This window comes from Gavialis gangeticus, unplaced genomic scaffold (genome assembly GCF_001723915.1).
Source record: "Gavialis gangeticus isolate Ggan-Ray unplaced genomic scaffold, GavGan_comp1, whole genome shotgun sequence".
Taxonomy (NCBI): domain Eukaryota; kingdom Metazoa; phylum Chordata; order Crocodylia; family Gavialidae; genus Gavialis; species Gavialis gangeticus.
The window spans coordinates 24034689-24053698 of record NW_017728998.1 but is presented as its reverse complement, the minus strand read 5'-3'; the positions used below and the strand labels follow the sequence as shown (position 1 = coordinate 24053698).

At 42.1% G+C, this 19010-nt stretch overlaps 1 long non-coding RNA gene across 1 annotated transcript in view; it reads left to right on the top strand.

Annotated features, from left to right (window-relative positions):
* The window catches only part of LOC109289554, an 18835-nt gene extending 8314 nt beyond the window's left edge, over positions 1-10521 (top strand). Inside the window, exons 2-3 of the long non-coding RNA XR_002095403.1 lie at positions 1327-1460; positions 9588-10521. This is a non-coding gene — a long non-coding RNA (uncharacterized LOC109289554). The remainder of the gene's footprint in view (positions 1-1326; positions 1461-9587) is intronic.
* The last annotated feature ends 8489 nt before the right edge of the window (positions 10522-19010 follow it).

Below are 19010 nucleotides of genomic sequence, written 5' to 3'. Positions count from 1 at the left end.
CGGCTCAGTGACTAGCGCCTCCTGGGTCTGGAGGGGTACCTGGACTCCCCTGTGGCCAATCGCCAGGCAGCAGAGGCATGGAGGGACCCCCCCAGCATGCTCCCCAGCAGACCCGGAAGTGGACCAAAAGTACTTCCAGTCCACTTCCAGGGTCACTGCCGAGTATGCTGGAGAGCCTCCCACGCTGCTGTGGGACACTTTATCCACCCCAGCATTACAGTGCTCATGAGCTGCTAACTCAAGGTATGTAGAAAAAACTTTTAAAGCCATGCCTGTGTCTGAATTGTCAGATTTGAATCCGGCCAAATAGAATCAGGGACAGTGATCCAAATCAACAGATCAAATTACTGTCCCTGATTTGGGCTGAATCCGAATCCAAATTGAATAGGGCCTGCTTTGCACACCCCTAATAGTTACCATATCTAGGCATTCTACAGATTACTGATGACAAAACAGGGTCAAACTTCCCTTTACAATGGCTCCAGTTGAACTGCTTCAGGTTAGCTTATGTAGCATTGCTAGACTTATTACTATTAACTACCTAAGGAATTTGATACTAGGCATATAGAACAATGACATTCTAAAAGGTGAACATTAAAATATTTCATCCAGATTCTGCTGCATCCACTACTCCTGCTGCAGACTCTGATGCCACTTTATAGACTTAGAGCCATGACTGGTATGCACTGACAGATAAAGTATGGAATTTAACACACAAGGAGAAATCTAGACTTGGATCTTGTGACACCGTGTTATTTGATTCCTTTGACTGCTGCCTATGACTGAATTAATGCATACGATAAAATTATGTTCAGCCATTTTCATAAGCAGAAGTCAGTTACAAAGGGTTTCCAGATGTCTGCTTAATTTATTTTTGTATTTTATGGTGTCTAATTGATATAAAGTGTACTGACTAAATGGTTAAAAAAGTTGAGGCACACATGTAAGTACACTGTGCTTGAGAATTTGTCCAAAGTGCCATTGTTTGAAAACTAAAATCTGAAATGTAACGGACTTACTGACAGTGCTTTTATGGACATATGAACACGAATGTAGGCTTTTAACGTTTGGGTAATTCTACTGTTTGTAGACATAAAAATAAATGGTCCTACAATTAGTTTAGGGTTGTAGGTTTAGTGTAGGGAACTAGTGAAAGCTACAAAAATAAATCAGGGCAAAATTATTTCTGGCACCACATCTGCTGGATACATTGAGAAACAGATATTTTACATACTTGTTCAGTGTGATTCAGGAAACACACACTCTGCTATGCTAGACTGGTCAGGTGGATTCCCAGAATTTATATCCTTTGCTCTCTGTTTTCAGACATCTTACTTTATGGTCTGCAGCCATACCGTTTTGGGCCAAGATCTTATCCAATGTCACAAACTAAACTGTATCCAGAATGGTCAATACATAAACCCTTCCAGTGCAAGACAAGAAGTATTGTTAATGAATAGGTAGGTATCACTCTTCTCTGAGACAAATGCCCCGTCAGGGTGTTATCTGGCACTGCATTGGTGGAGGTGCTGTCTTACAGGTTATATATAAAGCAGGGGACTTGTCCATTAAAGATTCCATCACACTTTTTGCTAGAGCAGAGAAGTTACTCCTAATGTCTTAACTATATCTCAGTTTAGGTACTTGTTTTATATGCTTAAAAGTTCCCAGACAATTCTGACCACATATTGTATACTTATTTCCTCGGCTAAATACTGCTTGTTGAAGTGTTACTTTTAACGTTATTCGTTCTACCTCAAATGGTATTTTTTCTTAGCCCGCTTATTGGGAGAACTGAATTCCCCCTGTGAACAGTACCAAATTCTAATAATAATTATGGTCTATGGTTCAGTTTAAGATTGTGCACTTTCCCCAATCTGCAACCTTCTCCCACCAATATTAATGAGAAGTTTACCAAAAAAAAAAAAAAGATCAAGGCTAGAGGCATATGGTTTTTATGTAGTAAATAAGATTTTAGTCATTAGCATTATTTGTTTTTAAGTGCCTGAGTGTTGCATTTGGTATCACTCAGTGGGAAAATATCACACATTTTCTGCCCTTTGCTTTTCTTCCTTCAGCATCTCTTCTCTGTTTCTACGCCTTTCTTTCTCTTTATTTTTCTTCCTTCTGTTCCCTTGCCATGACTAACTTCTGGTACCCGCCATGGGGGAATCAACCCATCACACTTTGTTCTCAGCTGCTAAAATTCTTAGCGAGGAAATAGGTAATTTTGACATGGGCTGATCAACTATTGGAATGGTGGGTAAGGGAAGAGTGAGGCATTGTTTCAGACTGGTTTTTGCAGATGTGAGAAAACAGCAGTCCACCTGTTTACTAGTTCACATGCAGAAATTATCATCAGACATGGGCTTGACATTTAAAATGCTTAAAAAGAAAATATTGGAGTCTGAATAATCTGAATATGTCCCACATTTGTACAGTGAGTTACCCTACTCTGGCCTGCGGGCTTTCTGCTTTACTCTGCTGCAGTATGAATGCTGCTGTTCATACTGTTTTTAAAATGCTTGTGCATCCTTCAGTTTTCAATGGTCTGTGTAAATTTAAGATACTTTTTAAGACCATGGGAGTTGCCATAATGGACAAGACAGTTAGTCCATCTAGTATGTTCACTGCAAGAATAACTGGGGGCATCTACATGTGTCCTTTACTGTGGAGTTGAATAATTAGCTCTGCAGTAAAGCATCACAGTCTACATGTGGTGCTATTTGGCTGGAGTAAACTTCTGTAGGACAGTATTGCCAGACACAGGTGTTATCCTATGGTGGAGTCATTTACCCTGCCACAGCACGCATGTAGACAGCAATGGGGCTGTTGGGGGCACAAGGGTGCTATGGTGTGGGGACTGCCTGCTGGCTAGCCCTGCCTGCTCGCTGGCCCTGTAGCACCCGCATGCACCAGCCAGCTCCTTGCAGCAGGCTGAGCCAGGGCAGAGCAGCTCCAGGATGGGAGGCTGACCCCCTGGGCCCCCTGCCAGCCAAGGCTGCTCTGCCCTGGCTCAGTGTCCTGAGATCCCAGGCACACGTGTAAATGCTGTGCCCGGGAGCAATAAACATTGGCACCAACTGCACCAGAGTTTAGTGTGTCACCTTAATAGCACATGTTGATGTGCCCAAGGAGACCTAATACTTCCATTTGTAAGAAGGCCCTACAGTGTATCTAGCCAAATTTCCGTGCTGTATTTGGGTGTATAAATTCTGTTTGCGATCAGTGCACAAATGCAATTAGATGATCTTACCGTTCCGTATCCCTAACTGCATATTTGAACCAAGCAATAATGCTTGAAATCCTTTTACCTCACAGGATCTCACATGTTCATCATCTATCAAATTATCCAATAATGCAGAATGTTGCATTTTAAGTATTACATTGTTATATTCAGGATTTTTTCCCCCTCATGCCCAGATGTTCTTTATTTTACTTTTTCTCTGAAATATTAGCCACAGCTAGGAACGAGACACTAAGAAAGGCAGATAAGTGCTCTGAGCCAAGGTGGTATGAATAGTCCTCTTCCTGCCTTTGCTTGGCTGGATTTCAAATGCTCAGGGTCAAACCCAAAGCCAGATTTGGGGGGCAGGCAGGAATCTTTCTTTCCAGATTGGTTTGGATACTGGGGAGTTTTAGCTTTCCTCTGCCACAGGGGGTGTAGGTTTCTTGCCAGGACCATCAGGGTGCATTTCACATAATCAATCACTTCCCATTTCAGTAACCTCTGGGTTTGGTTTGACCTTAGGCTCTGTGTATGGCACACATACCATTTAACCTTCTGAGGGTTGAAATGCTTTAGCCTACTCAAGTTTTGTGGCTCAATTTAGGGGTATCTGGGTAAAATGAAATGGCTTATGATATACAGGAGATAAGACTGGATAATTTAATGGCACCTTCTGGCCAGAAAGCTTATGAAATTATATACTTAGCTAATAGCAGGTGAAATTGGATATCATTCTATCTTGTCACAGTAAGCTAGATCCAAAAAAGGACTTAGGGTCTCCAACTCAGCATTGCTGCACCTATGTTTTAGGCACCAGTCCACAACAGTGGAACCAAAAGGCCTATGTCAGACACTGCACTGCAGTGGAGAGGGAGTTAGATACCTCTGAATGGGAACTGCAACATACTGAGTGGGAAGCTACCTCTAGGTTTAAAATTCATCTAAGTCCAGGTAGCCCATTGAGTTGGAGCAGGGATTGGCACTCTTTTGCCATCGTGTGCCAGCCTCTACCATGGACCACACCAGGGTTCAAATTTTACACTGGCTCTTGAAGGGGTGTGCAGCGGTGGCAGCCGGAAGGAGCCATTGCCACTGCCTGAGCTAATTACAAAGGCATGGGGCAAGCTGGGGGCTCTAATCTCTTATGGGGGGGCTCAACCCCCCCCAAATCCCCCCGTATTTCAAACCCTGGACCACACCCCCATACTTCCCTGGCAGTGTTAATCTCTGCCCCATTCTGGGGCTTAGGTGCCTTTCTATGGGCTTCAGAGAAACCCCGCTTTCACTCAAGATTATGATGAACTCTTTTTCTGAAGAAATCAAGGGTCAGTTCTTCTTAAAAAGGAAGGAGGAGGACCTGTCATTTTCTCCAATAGCTCAGTCATTACAGGACTCACCTAGGTTGTGGAGACTCAGAATCACTCTCCCTCCCATGTGAAGGGATTTAAACACAGCTTTCCAACCTCTTATGACTATGCCTTCCTCATCATGCTATAAATTTGTATGGGGGGGTGAGGGGGGGACGCATGATGAAGCTGGTATATATTCCATGAGATAATTAAAGATGTGCTGGATCAAAGAGAGAGAAAGAGGGAGCTTTGACAAGATCAGGCTCTAGGGGCAGTCCCTAGTGGCCACTCAACTCCTGCCCCCACTCCAGGTACCCTCCCTTTTTACCTCATCTGCCACACCTTGATGTAACTTATAAAGTTTTAGGAGGCTGCCCCCAGGGTCCCAGAGCAAGCCCAGTCAGGCTCTGCCTTGCCTCTTGACACTACATTTTGGCCCTCCTGTCCTGTTGTCATCTTATGGGCTATTGGTGGCCTCTGTCCTCTTCTGCAGCTATGCCCATGCCTCATAGATCTTACTCCATTCATTTTGAGGGGGCCCCGACCTCAAAATAGATTTTGGTTCCTAAGGCCTTGCACCTTTATCCAGGCCTCAGTCTTCCTGGCCTTGGCCTTTTATTCTGGCTGTGCACCTCATTCCAGGTCCACTGCTCTGGACCTTGGCTCCTGGGCTCCATCCATTTTCAGCTTCATGTGCTCTAGGCCCTTGGCCATATTTCATGCTCTGACCCTAGTCTGGCTTCTGCCCTTCTTGGGCTTTGGCTCCTTTCCCCAAGCTTGGCTTATGTCTGTTATAGCTTTAGCCCTTACTACCATAGCCTGCTGTCTGCTGGCCTTGGTCCAGCCTTGGTCCCTAGGTCCTCAGCCTTCTGGGTCCCTGACCCTAGGCTGGGCTGCTTTAGCTCAGTCCCAGCCCTTACCTCTCTGGGTCTCTGAACCTGGGCTGGGCTCCTTTCCCTGGCTTTACCTCTTCCAACTTCAGCCTGCATGAGCCTTCTGGGTCCCTAATTCAAGGCTAGGCAGCCTGTTCCAGGGTGCCACACCTGTCACCCCTCCATGGCTTCCACCCCTCTCCTGTAGCTGCAACCTGGTCCTCCAGTATCAAACCTAATCAGAAGATAAACACAAGCCAAACTGTTTCAACTAAAATTTCACATGGGGCCATTGCCTCAACACAAGCCCCTGGCAGCTCAATGAGGTGCCTGCCAGTCTGTCTGCTGCAGGCATCTCCCCCAGGAACCCCTCTCCCTGCAGCATGCAGGGCCAGATTTCCTGCTTAATCCCAGACACTGGGTTTATGTGCCTAAAGCCCCAACCTTCCCTGTCAGGTAGCTCTCCAGCCATGGGCAGGGATTTCCACTTTGGCCTGATGACCAGCCTGCCCTCCTCCGCTGCAACTCAGCTCACCTCAGCTGCTTGCAGTTTTTTAGTTCTGTCCTACTTGGAAGTTGGCCCCTTGGCTGCTTACTGCCGAGCAACTAGCTCCAAAACAGTCCCTCCTCAAGTGGTAGCTCCTACCCTTGCTACCTCTGGCCTGCTTACTTTCTAGCAGTTGGCCTTTGCCTAGCTGCCAGCCCCAAACAGCAAACTCGGTCTGCCACTCATTGTTTAAAGTCTTTAACAAGAGCCTCTGGTTCCCTGTTATAGGAGTCATATGACTCTAGCCTGGTGGTCAGGCCACTCACTTGGGAGTGACTTCCCAAATCTGTTTTCCATGACTATGAAAATATTTTTTACAAAGAAGTCAATTATCCAGTGATTTTCAATGAATAAATGCTGTTTAACATAAAATGTTAATTATAAATGTATTAAACATTAATATAAAACATGACAAAGGAGAGAAAGGCCTACTTCATGTATTGCAACTGAGCTTGGGTGCTGACCTGCTCAGCCCTGTCGAGACTGAAGTGCTTCTGGGCATGTCCACCAGCAAAGCTTTATGTACTTGGAAGATTTTAATATCAAAAACTGAATCCCTTGGGAGAATTTAGGTGTCTCCAGAGTTCAGGTACAGCTGAGCAGAGATTCTGAAGACAGCCATTTTGGACTCAGGTGCCTACAAGAGATGGATTTAATCTTAATACCAACTGAAATATATTATCATTCTCTGTTATTTTTTACTATACTGTTTTAGCTGTAGACTTCACCAGCTTTCTGTCCACTTATCTTCCAAAGGGGAAACTTGCCTCAGTGAACAGGGTTAGTAGAAGGGCTATTTAAGTTTCATTAAAACAATATATCTCCTCCAAGCTTATTTTAAAGACTACAGTGGAGTATCCATGGTAGATTGGCTTTTGCTCAGCCCCTGCACATGACAGCTGTGACCTAAATCAGTTAGCAGATATCCTAGGATCATTCCTTCAGACAGTGCTGCATACCCAGGCCGTTAGGCTTACACAGAATCTGAGCTTTCAGTTGAACTTGGTCAAAAATATATGTGTGTGTGTGTGTGCGCACGCGCGTGTGTGTGCACATGTGTGTGTGTGTGCGCGCGTGCACGCACGTGTGTGTGGCAGACTTACTGATACAGCCTGGACATCCAGGCTTGGAGAATCTCCAGTATGATTGGTGGAGCCCATCCACCAATCAGGTAATGGCAGAGAGGGGCTTGTCCTGCCCCTATCTGGGGTGAGGCAGACAGCCCCGGACCTGGTTTAAGCCTGCACTCTGCAGGTCTGCCAGACTTTGGGGGGAAGAGCCTCCAAAGAGAATAAAAGAAGCTGTGCGCCCAGCACGCAGCAGACATGTTGGGGTTAAAAAGAGCTGAGGAACAGCTGCCCAGCCAGCAGATGCTGCTGGTCTTAAGAGCCCCTACGGACGCCTCTCACTGGACAGGAGCAGCAGATGGCTTCAGCCCCAGTTGATACACAGTGCGATGCATGGGGCGAGACCCTAGGAGCTGTGTGAGACAGCTTGGGTCTCCAGCCACTCAGTGCACACAGCACGGAGCCAGACCCTGGGAGTAAGAGGCTCGGGTCTGCAACCCCTGGCATGCAGCCAGGGCTCTGGGTGCACGGAGCCAGCGAGAATCTGGGAGCCATCCACAGCAGCTCGAGGTTCTGTCTCCTGGCACGTGGCAAGGAACCCAGTGCAGCCGATGCTATATGGAGGATCTGGGAGTGGACTGAGCCCTGAAGCCATGCAAAGTGGTCTGGACCTTCAACCCTGAGCAAAAGCCAAAGCCCCCAAGAACATGAGACGGTGCTTGAGGCTCTGAACAGGGAGTGGCCCAGGGAGAGTCAGAGGCTTATCCAAACAGGGATCCACTCATCTGAGGGGACATGGACCCCCACCTGGGCATCAGATTCGTGAGCTGCTAGGGAATAGGGCTCCCACAGGGGAGATAAAGTCCTTCTTGGCTAAAAAGGGGTTTCTGGAGAGGAGGTCCAGGGAGGGTCGCTTCTGAGTTTGTGGCCTGCCTAGGAGGCTTGGTATGAGATGCAAGGGGCAATAAGATCTTCCCTTACGGGTCATCCAGGGCCTAGGAATGTGGTGGGGCCTTAGGGACCTTTTTAATGGTTTAAGGTTACTTCTACGCTTATGTGCCTTATAATTAGTGACACTGTGTCTTATATTTTGTGGTCTTGTATTTTATGTTTTGTGATCTTGTAGCCTGTGCATTGTGTGCTCCTGTATCAGTAAGAAAACTAATATTAGAATGTAAAATCTACATTGAGGTTCTGCTAGGACCCCTCCCCATTACTTACCTGTATTTACTTATAACTTACCTGAATCTCAGTTGTGGTCATCCATCATTGTAGAGAATCAAAGTTATTAGTCCTATATTATATGTAAATAGCTGTATCGGTTTTATATTAACAGCTATCATTTAGGGTTCCCTGTAAATGTTAATAAATTTGTATATAGTTTAATATTGTCCTGGCCTGACTCTATAGGGAGTGGGGAGACTGCGCTCAGCTTGCTATTCTCTCCCAGAGCACCCCTGCCTGCTGCCAAACCCCTTCAATCAGAAAGGGGAGTACATACCCTGGGTACACCTGGGCTACATATATATGCATATGCCTTTTTACAGATCTGTTCTGGGGTTGGGGCTTACGTGTCATAAACTTTAAAGCACTGCAGAAGTCTGAAACTCCTTCAAAACTCCTTCTAAGCCATTAGACATGAAAGCTTATGCCATATTTTGCAAGAAAAATAGAATTACAATTTCAAGTTTGGTCTTTGTATTAATGTTCTTTGTTCATATACCTAGCTAGAACTATTAAACTTAAATTTTAAATCCAAATTGTTGGATAATGAAAAACGCTTCCTCCTCACGCATCTTTGTTTTAATAAATAGGGGCAAAATGTGCCTACCTTGAATTCAGTGAGCTTGCTAGGATGAGTAAATTGAATCAATATACAGTATAATATGAATTTAATATATGTAAGGTATACTGAATTTTTAATCAGCTATATATTTATTGTGGTAAGGAGTAACAAATTATGGTACCAGTAGCACATACAAGCTTATGGCATTCCATTATTCTTAATTGATAGGTAAGTACAAAGCTTTTTTTTATTTATACTGGAGAAGATCTTACCAATATGGTTGCAAATGTATGTGTAAAAATGGGGAAAATGTGTCTCTTCACTTTCCTGTTTTAATAGTAAAAACACTTTTCCTTTCTCTTTAGTTTTCTGGGCTAACTATCTGGTTTGCATCATACTGTTATTCTAATGTGTTTATAAACATATCCTTAATAAAAAATAAGAAATATGCATGTGCTTAATAAGGAATGTACTTTTTTGTTTGTCAAAAATGTACTAAAAACACCTTGCCTTAAAAGAAAACAACCAAACAAAAAAAAAACAAACCACACCCCAAAACTGAAATATATATATAATAAAAACATGGTAACTACAAGTTCCCAAGATCTCTCTATCTGGAATCTGGTTCATAAAACTATCATTAAAATGATAAATTAGATTATGAGATGAATAGGAGAATAAGTGCAGGCTAAATTATTCATATATTGCTAATCCTTGCATTTTTCCTCTTCCCCTAGCTCCACTGGAAAACAACCTCCTGAGAATCTTTGGTTGACAAGATCTTATTTTACCTTTATACCCTAAAAAGAAGAAACTCACTTTTGATTTCTAGAAGGTAGCACCAACCACAGCAAGTCATTTTTGTCTGTTCAAAAAACATAATAATATAAAAATTATACCTTTCATTTCAGTGGGACTTTTCCTCTGAGGTTTTCAAAGCTCCTGAGAAAAATTAAACCAAGATTTCAAAAGATCGGCACTTAAATTTAAGTTTCCAGGATCTGATTTCGATTCCTAAAGAAATCAGCTGATTGTCAAAAGCACAAAATACACAGCTTTACTCATCTGGCATTATTGGGAAGTGGTGAGGGCTCAACACTTTTGAATTTTAAACTGCAATTTTTTAGGAGCCAAATGTATACTTTTAAGATGAACTGCAAGCTGCTTTAAAAAAAATAGAAATCCATTTTCAGCATAAGGGCATCATGCATTCTGAAATCTTTGGAAAAGTAGCTATTTAACATAGAGTTATTTGGGGGGGAAAGTACCATTTATTTAATTTCTTGATAAATAAAACACTCTTAGTTTCCCCTCATACTCTAAACATATTCCATACATTGCTTACATATTAAGTTGTTATCGTTTCTATCTATAGCAAGCACAAAGATCATTTTCATAGGTCCTTTATAGAATACAGAAGGCAACTTTATTATGGATGATTCAGAGAAGGCTGAAGTATTTAATGCCTTTTGTACTTCAGTCTTCACAAATGGGGGCAGCTAACAGATAAGTGCAGTTGGCAGCAAAGATAGGGAAAGAGATAAATAGCCCAGAGTAATAACAGAACAGGTTAGGGCTTCCTTAGAGAAGTTAGAGGCTTTCAAGTTGGCAGGGCCAGATGGGATGCATCCTAAGGTACAGAAGGAACTGGCTGTGGTAATTTTGGTGCTATTGGCTATCCTCTTTGGAAACTCATGGAGGTCAGGTGAGGTCTGGGATGAGTGAAAAGGGCAACTATAGCACCCATCTTTAAGAAAGGGAAGAAGGAGGATGCAGGGAATTACAAACCAGTCAACCTGACCTTGATACCTGGAAAGATCATGGAATAGGTCATCAAGGAATCTAGGTGTTTTCTTTAGGAAGCACCTGGAGAAGAACAAGGTGATCAGGAACAGATGAATTCACCAAGAGCAAGTTATGCCTGACAGGCATGGGGATAGAATAGTGGATGTGTTATTCCTTGACTTTAGCAAGGCTTTTGACACTTTCTCCCAGGACATTCTCATTAACAAACTACGGAAATACAGAATAGATTAAAATACATGTAACCAGTCGGATCATTGTACTTAGTGAGTAATTATCATTGATCAGTGGCTCAACAGCTCAGTGATTGGACAATAGGGTTGAGCACCTACTTTGCAAATTTGTGGATGACACCAAGTTGGGTGGAATATCAGTTTTTTCTGGAGGCTGTGGCTAGTATCTAGAATAACCTGGATAGATTGGAGAAATGGTGCATAACCAAACAAACAAGATTCAACAAGGACACATCAACAGTCCTGCATTTGGGATGGAATAATTGCATGCACAAATACAGACTGAGGAATTACTGGCTAGGCTGCCATACTGCAGAGAAGGACCTGGGAGTTCACTAGACCATAGGCTGAGTATGAGCCAAAAGTGTGCTCTTGTTGCAAAAAAAGCCAACAGCTATTGGGCTATATTAACAGGACTGTCACTCACAAATAAAGAAAAGTGATTTGTCTACTGTGTTCAGCACTGGTGAAGCCTCATCCGGAGTACTGTGTCTACTTTTGGGCCCTACACTTCAAGGAAGATGTGGACAGGTTGGAAAGAGCCTAGCACAGCACAGAAAAAATGATTAGGGGTCTGGGAAGCAAGACATATGAAGAAAGGTCAAAAAAACCTACAGTTATTTTGTCTGGAGAAGAGAAGGCTGACTGGTGATTTGATAACTTTCTTCAAATACCTGAAAGGCAATTACAGAGAGGATGGAGATGGGCTTTCCTCTGTGACGTTGGAAGACAGGACTAGGAGCATTGGTCTCAAGCTTCAATAGGGGAAATTTAGGTTGGAAATTAGGGGTAACTTTCTGACTATGAGGATGGTCAAACATTGCAACAGACTCCATAGAGAAACAACCTTGGAGGTTTTCAAGAACAGATTAAACAGACACTTGGCTCAGGTGGTTTAGTCAGGGATGCTCCTACCTTCAGCAGGGGGTTAGACTAAAGGACCCTTCCAGCTCCACTTTCCTATGATTCCTATGTTAATAGAGAGACTGTCATTGCCATGGGGCTATGTATGCTTTGTCACTAGCATATGGAGAACGTAACATAAAGTTTTTAAATGTGAAAACATATACATTTCCTGAAGCAATCATGAAAATTATGAGGAGGAAAAATTTGGCACTGCACCCTAAATTCTAGCACCAACCATAGGCCCCAAGCTTCTTTTTTCCCCCTGAAGACAGTGAATGAGGTAATAGACTTTTTTAAAAGACCACAACCTCTAAAACATGTGAGACAGTCTTTATTTAATATTTTATTAATGCCATATTAGACCTGCATCAACACCAGTGTCTGCTTAAAAACAAATAGCACAGTGTGGCCCATAGGTAGTCCAAGAGACATTTGAGTCCCAAAGAGGATAGTTTAGACTGTTCTCTGTTACCTGACTATGTACTGGTTCTTTTCCTATCCCCCTCTTTTTATGTCTTTCTTGATATGCTCATTGGTAGTTCAGTAGTTTTCCCATTATGGTACATATACAAACAGCAAGTTCTGTAGCATTTAATTAGGGCTGGTAAGATTTTATCCTTGTTTCTTATTGTTCTTCCCATTTTAGCCCTGGAGTTCTGTGACATTTTTCTTTCTTTTATTGCTGCTTTTTTTTCCCCCAGTTGCCTCCTTGTGACTGCATTGCAGAAGTTGGGGCAGTATTCTGCAGTAACAGAATCACTTAATAGTACTTGATTTTGTACCATCTGGCTATTTCCAGGCATGTCACTGGACTTCATTTCCAATATAATCATGTTCTAGTTTTCTTGAAGTACAAGTACAAACTGAACTTTCCAGAAGCTAATAGCAGTACTGACAGTATAACATGCAACCAATAAAGTTTTATGGCACAATCTCATGAAAACAAAAACAAAAAATGAAGGAATTAGTACCTTTGGGTCTCAAGTAAGGATTTCCACAATTCTGAATGTCTGAAATTGGGCAACTATATCATTTAAGTACCTAAAGAAAGTGCCTTCATGTTCAAAAGGCGGCTTCAATAGAAATGCTGGGTGCTTAGCTATCCTGAAAATTGGGAAATTTTTTAATAGGTGCCAAAATATAGATGCAGGATGGATGCCAATCTCCTACTGGCATTTGAAAATTTAGTCTTGAGTCTGTGCTTCCTGTGCATAAGGGAAACAGCAGAATAACATTGTCTCTGAATTGGATCTACATTCTATTAAACTGGCATTATAAACCTCTGTAATGTATAGTTGTTAGTGTGAATATTTATGCTTTTTGGCTGTCATGACAGTCTGTAGGATATAGAGGCTACCTGAAAATGTTCATTTCGTTCTAATTGTTCTGAATACCTGAAGTAAGGAAATGGCAGTTCTGAACCTCTAAGGCAGGAGCCCTCTGCCATCAACCAATGATGAACCAGAAGAACAAATTAAGTGGGCCATAATTGCATGTATTTTACCACCCTTCCTGTCTGAGTATTTTGGCTGTTTTGCTTATGATTCATTTATGTTTATGATGTATATGTATCAAAACACTGTTATCCTCATTGTGTGAAGGATGTGCCACAGGATTATATGCCCTGAGTGAATAGTTGCTTTAATGTAACTTCGGTTTTTCACAGCTGAACAGAGGGGAAGAAGGATTTTCTTTTTTGTGGTAAGAAGTAATTGGGATTTTGTGGTACTGAAGATGTAATTGCTATAGGTGTATTTGGAGCCTAAGGATCAGAATCTATACTTGGTATCATAGCTGGAGGCAATGTAGCAGCCAGGGATGAGGGTAAAATAGTATTGCAGTGTGCAGGTAGAGATGGGGGGGTGCAGTTGTGCAATTGCTGCTCCCCTCCTCACCCCCCCTATCCCCCCTGTTCCTTCTCCACCTAAACTTTAAAACCAACTTCCTAGGAGAGGCAGTGGCCTTTCTATTCAGGCAGTGCTGAAGGCATCAGTTGACTTCATGGCTCATTATAATCTACCTGATTCCTTCTAATCTCTCTTCACTTCACAGGAGTTAACAACCTTGTATCCTTTTTAATGGTCTTGATGCCTCAATATTTAAATTATCCTTTCTTCTGCAGTATTGCTGTCTTTTAGCCATTCCTGGTAAAGTCTCTCTTCTGTTTCATATCCTGCAGGTTGTTTTAAGTTCTAGGTGAAAATTTTAACTCAAATGTAAAAACAACTGACACTGAAGTATTGGAGGCACTGTCAAGGATCTCAGGAAAAGTAGATTTTGTTTTATGAATCTGAGTAAGAGATGTACATTTAACTATAATGACTACAGGACTAGTGAAACCATATCTTTTGACTATTTGTGCCTAGTTTGTGTTTTTTTAATTTAATATATTATCTAAGAGATTAGTAAACATTCCAATAAAGTTATATTTGTTTTTGCTTTGATCCTAAATTGTAGTGTGAGGCCTCTAGCAAGTTAGTTAAGCATCTAGTTTGTCTTTAACTGTTTGTTGTGCTATATGCAGTAATGAGCCACACCATCTTCACCCCCCTTTTCAAAATCCTAGATCCACCCATGGCAGTGAGAGATGGCACAGAATAAGTAAAGTAGTCAGAAGCAGTTTGATATCTTCACAGAAGCCAGCTATCTGTTACCATAGGGGTTGGAGATGGACCTGTTTGAATATGTTCTTCAGCCCTAGGACTAATTGCTGACAAAAAAAAATGCAAGTAGAGGGCATTGAGGAAGAAGAGAAGAAATTCCCAAGTGTATGCCATGTTCTTTCCTCTCTTTTTGCTTTATATACAAATTAATTTCAGGGAAGGGAAACATTACCTGTTAAAAGTGTCCATGGAAGTTATCTAGTTTCTCCTCAGTATCTGGGTGGGAGTTAGGGCTGTGTGAAACTTTGGTCCCATGTGAGGTTCAGTGGCCAACTCTCCAAATTCAAATTGAATCAGAGAACCCTTTAATCTCTCCAAATTGAATCAGAACCCTCTGAATCAATTCGGAGAGATTCGGAAAGATTTGGAGATTTGGACATAGAGACAGCTTTAAATGTTTTTTCTGCATACCTCTAAGTAGCCGGGACTCATGAATGCTGTGATGATGGGGCAGATGGAGTGTCGCACAGAAGCGTGAGGGGCTCCCCAGTGTGCTTGGCAGCAGACTCAGAAGTGACCACAAGCACTTCCGGTCCACTTCCAGGTCCACTGGAGAGTGTGCTGGGCCCCCTCCCCCCACCCCATGCCCCTCTGGCTCGACAACTGGTGCCTCCTGGGTCAGGGGGTGTACCCAGGATCCCCCTGCAGCCAATCACTGAGCCGGTGAGGCATGGGGTGGGGGGGCTGCGTACTCCCTGGCAGAACTGATAGTGGACCAGAAGTACTTCCGGTGCATTTCCAGGTTCGCCACTGAGCACATGGAGAGCCGCCCCCCCCCCCCGCACATTCCTGTGGGATGTTCACTGTGCCCCATCATTGCAGCAATCACGAGCCATGCCTGCTACCTCAAAGTATGTAGACAAAACTTTTAAAGCTGTGTCTATGTCCAAATCACCGATTCTCTGAATCGGCATCAAATCTTCAGATTCAGATTCAGACAAATTGAATCAGGGACAGTGATCCAAATCAACTAATTGAATCACTGTCCCTGATTCAGGTGAATCTGAATCCGAATCCAATACAGCCTGCTTCGCACACCCCTAGTGGAAGTGTATGCTCAGGCACTGTATACTCACTAATTTTAAGAGGATGCCCTCATTTTTTGAACCTGTCCCCTTTGGCAGTCAGGAACACCTGGCAGAAGGGTTACCTTTACAACAATGAATATCACAGGTGTACATATTCTTGTTTAGAAGAGGCTTATTAAGCCATATTTGTTTTTGCGGCAATGGTTGTATTTTACTTAAAGCAACATCAAGTGCAGTAGGTACAATACATACCCACAGAGTTTTCATTTGCTTACTGTATGGATTACAGTGTCTGGATTAAAGTTTAAAAACAGCTATAGAAATTGATGGAAAACTGATAATTGAAAAATTGGCACAACCTAATTTGCAAAAGGTTATAGCATCACAAGCCCCACACTTGTGTAGTTCAAAATAGTACACATCTTGTTCCTTTAACTCCAGGTGTATGTGTCTTGCCTATTTCTTGGAAGTGACTGTGTACAGGCAGAACATAATTGGCAGCCTGTGACATCCCTGTCTGCAAGTGTCTCTCTAAATGGAGCATATTTCAGCCTTTATCTAGTGATGGCTGTTACCTGAGAGAAGCCCAGGGCCATCTCAAAGGGCTTGTAGCGGCTAATTGTGCCTGTTAGGACTAGCAATTAGCTGGGGATCTCTCGACTAGGCAGCTCCGACACCCACTAGCTTTCAGCTCTTTTCACTTCCTTTCAGTTAACTAGCTGTGCCTAATAGAAGAGACAAGGGACAGGTAGGCAAGTGTACCGTCACACAGAGGAAGGAAGAACAGGGAAACATACAAAAGCATGAGTAAAAAATAGACATAGAGACATAATAACACATAAAAACATGCTCAGCTTATTACAGAAACAAAACAGCACAGTGACCTATCCCTTATTAATAGGTATTGGGAACTACAACTGGACTATTTGCACAGTTTACATTTTAGCTTTAAGATAACAATAAAATCTAATTACGTATAGGTCATAAAAGAGATCACATACATATGGTGGCTGCTGGTTACCATGGTGCAAACAATGGTTTCAATGGAAACATGAAGCAGAACATCTGAGAATTAAGATAATAAATCAGTTTCATTGAATAATAAAGCCTTGCACTTACCCATTAATTAAGGATAATCGTATGCCATAAGCTTTTGTGTGCTATAAGTAATGTGTTACTCTTTACCATAAATATATAGATGATTAAAAATTCAATACACCTTACAGGTAGTGAATTCATACCATCCTCTGTGTATATTACAAAAGAAAGATGTGAGCATTCTTCTTACACTTATTATTTTTGTAGTGGGGAGAATGTTTCAATTATCCAGCAGAATTTAGGTTTTTGATAGCTACTACAAGACCTGAGAAAAATCAACTGCTGTTTCAGATCTTTGTGAAAATCATTAAACATTGTTGAGATAATTCAAAGGCATCTACAATTGTTCATAAAATAGGCCAGATTTGTGTGATGCTTGGTACTGAACTGAGACATCCTTGTAAAGCAACATATGATATATACAATACACACTGCTCTTATATTGACCCTTTCATATGATACAACCTAAGGTGCTTTACAATCCATAACAAATGGACCCTAAAACCTCATTGAACTCTATATGCAATTGAGAACAAATGTCTTAAGACTAGCTTTCAGACCTGAAATAATATCTGTCTCATGAACCAAACAAGAGAGAACATTGCAGATCCGCAGGGTGTCAGAACTAAAGGGTCAAGCCCTGAAGTCTTGAGCTTATACCTGGGAATGAATTCATTGCTAAACCAGGGCATTCAGAGCAGGGCATTAATACATGTTGTTTCAAAAAGAAAAGGATGTATACAATTATTTGGACTTTCATTTTTTTTAAAAGAATATCTCTGAAGATACTTCTTTTGCCACTGCTTTTATAAACACATTCATTTAAGAAACCCATCTATGTAAAATAATAATGCCTAGCTTGAAGCATTTTTCATCCATAGATTTCAAAGAGCTTTTCAGTGAAGTTAAATGGCATTATCTTACTGAGACCAAAGGGGAAATGGAGTCACAGAGAGCGAAGCAGTTAGTTCAAGATTTTTCAGGAACCTGACGCAGAACTAGGATTAGTAGCCAGGGCTCCTACATCCCACTCCGGTGCTCAGTCCACTAGACCACACAGTCTAAGACTTCCTTTGGACCAAGATAAATGTGCAGCAACATGCACAGGCTTCTTCTTTGTGAATATCAGGAAAGAAGTGACATCAGTTTGGGCAATTTTTATCCTTCAAAATTATTTATTTGCTTTTAATTCTCTGTGTCTCTCTTTTCATCTCAAATTATTTCTTGCCAACCTCTCAGTCTGCCCTTTCAGCTTTCATTTTTTAAAATGTATTTGAGGGGAAATACTGAGTAAGTGGAGTCCTGAATTGCATACAATACATCAATGGTCAGACTGTCTCAGGCTGCCTACTGTAAAATGCACAAAGCTGGCAAACAGATGGGCTGACTAGCTTACTGGACAGAGCATTGGCATTTTACCTCTGGGATCACAGTTTGAGTCCAACTAGAAGCACTAAGAAAAATGAATTTGGTGATGCAAGTTCAGCTCCTCTTGCACAAAGCCATCATACATAATTCAGTAGAATTTTGACTCTTTATTAAATAATCGCCTCTGCTTAGAAGAAGCCTGGCTTGGTTTACATGCAGTTTGAATTTCCTCTTAGCCCTGGTCAAGGTTCTGCCTTCATACTGGAAACTGATACAAGGCAAGGCAGTGGGTGGGGAGCTTGTGCTTGTGTTGCTAACTGCACGTTGAACCTTACCAGCAGACAAGAGAATGCAAATCCTTTAATGCTTATCAATACACAAATGGATCTTTCCCAAGGTATTAGCCAGAATCCCAGTGACGTAGACTGAAGTGCCTTAAGTCCATGCAATACAGGAAGCGAATTAAAGCCTATTTTGTGAATTTTAAAGGAAGTGCTGGACAAATATTTTTAAAAGAAACAAATCCAAATCTTGTGAATAGAACTTAAATGTGAAACATGACCTTTGGATTTAAGAGCCACAAATTTTCACAGGAAGTAGAAAACACACTGGATGGGGGAACTAAAGAACAGCAGGAACAGATGCCATTATTTGGCACACAGTAGGGAGAGAAGCACAGAAAAGGCAGTCTCTTCAGAAGACATTTTCCTTTAACTCTCTTTGTTTTCTCTTGGGGAGATAAGGGTAGGCACTGCATGAGATTTTCTCCTTACTTCAAAAGGCTGGAGTGGAGGGAGGAGGAGGGGAGTTTAAAAATATTTTAAGAACCTGCTCGTAAAAATGTTCAGTTATCTGTTTTACTACACAAGGATAGCTCAGTTTGTGAGGAGGGAGAAACACTGAACAGAGAGGTTGGGAGGAATTTCTTTAGGTTAATCATAAACATAAACAGCCACTTACTCTCAGGGATGTGAAAACGTGGGAAAGGAAGGGTGTTGAGGGAACAACAAGGGTTCCAGCCTTTATTATTGAAGTGGTGTGTGTTCGTGGTACAAGCAGAG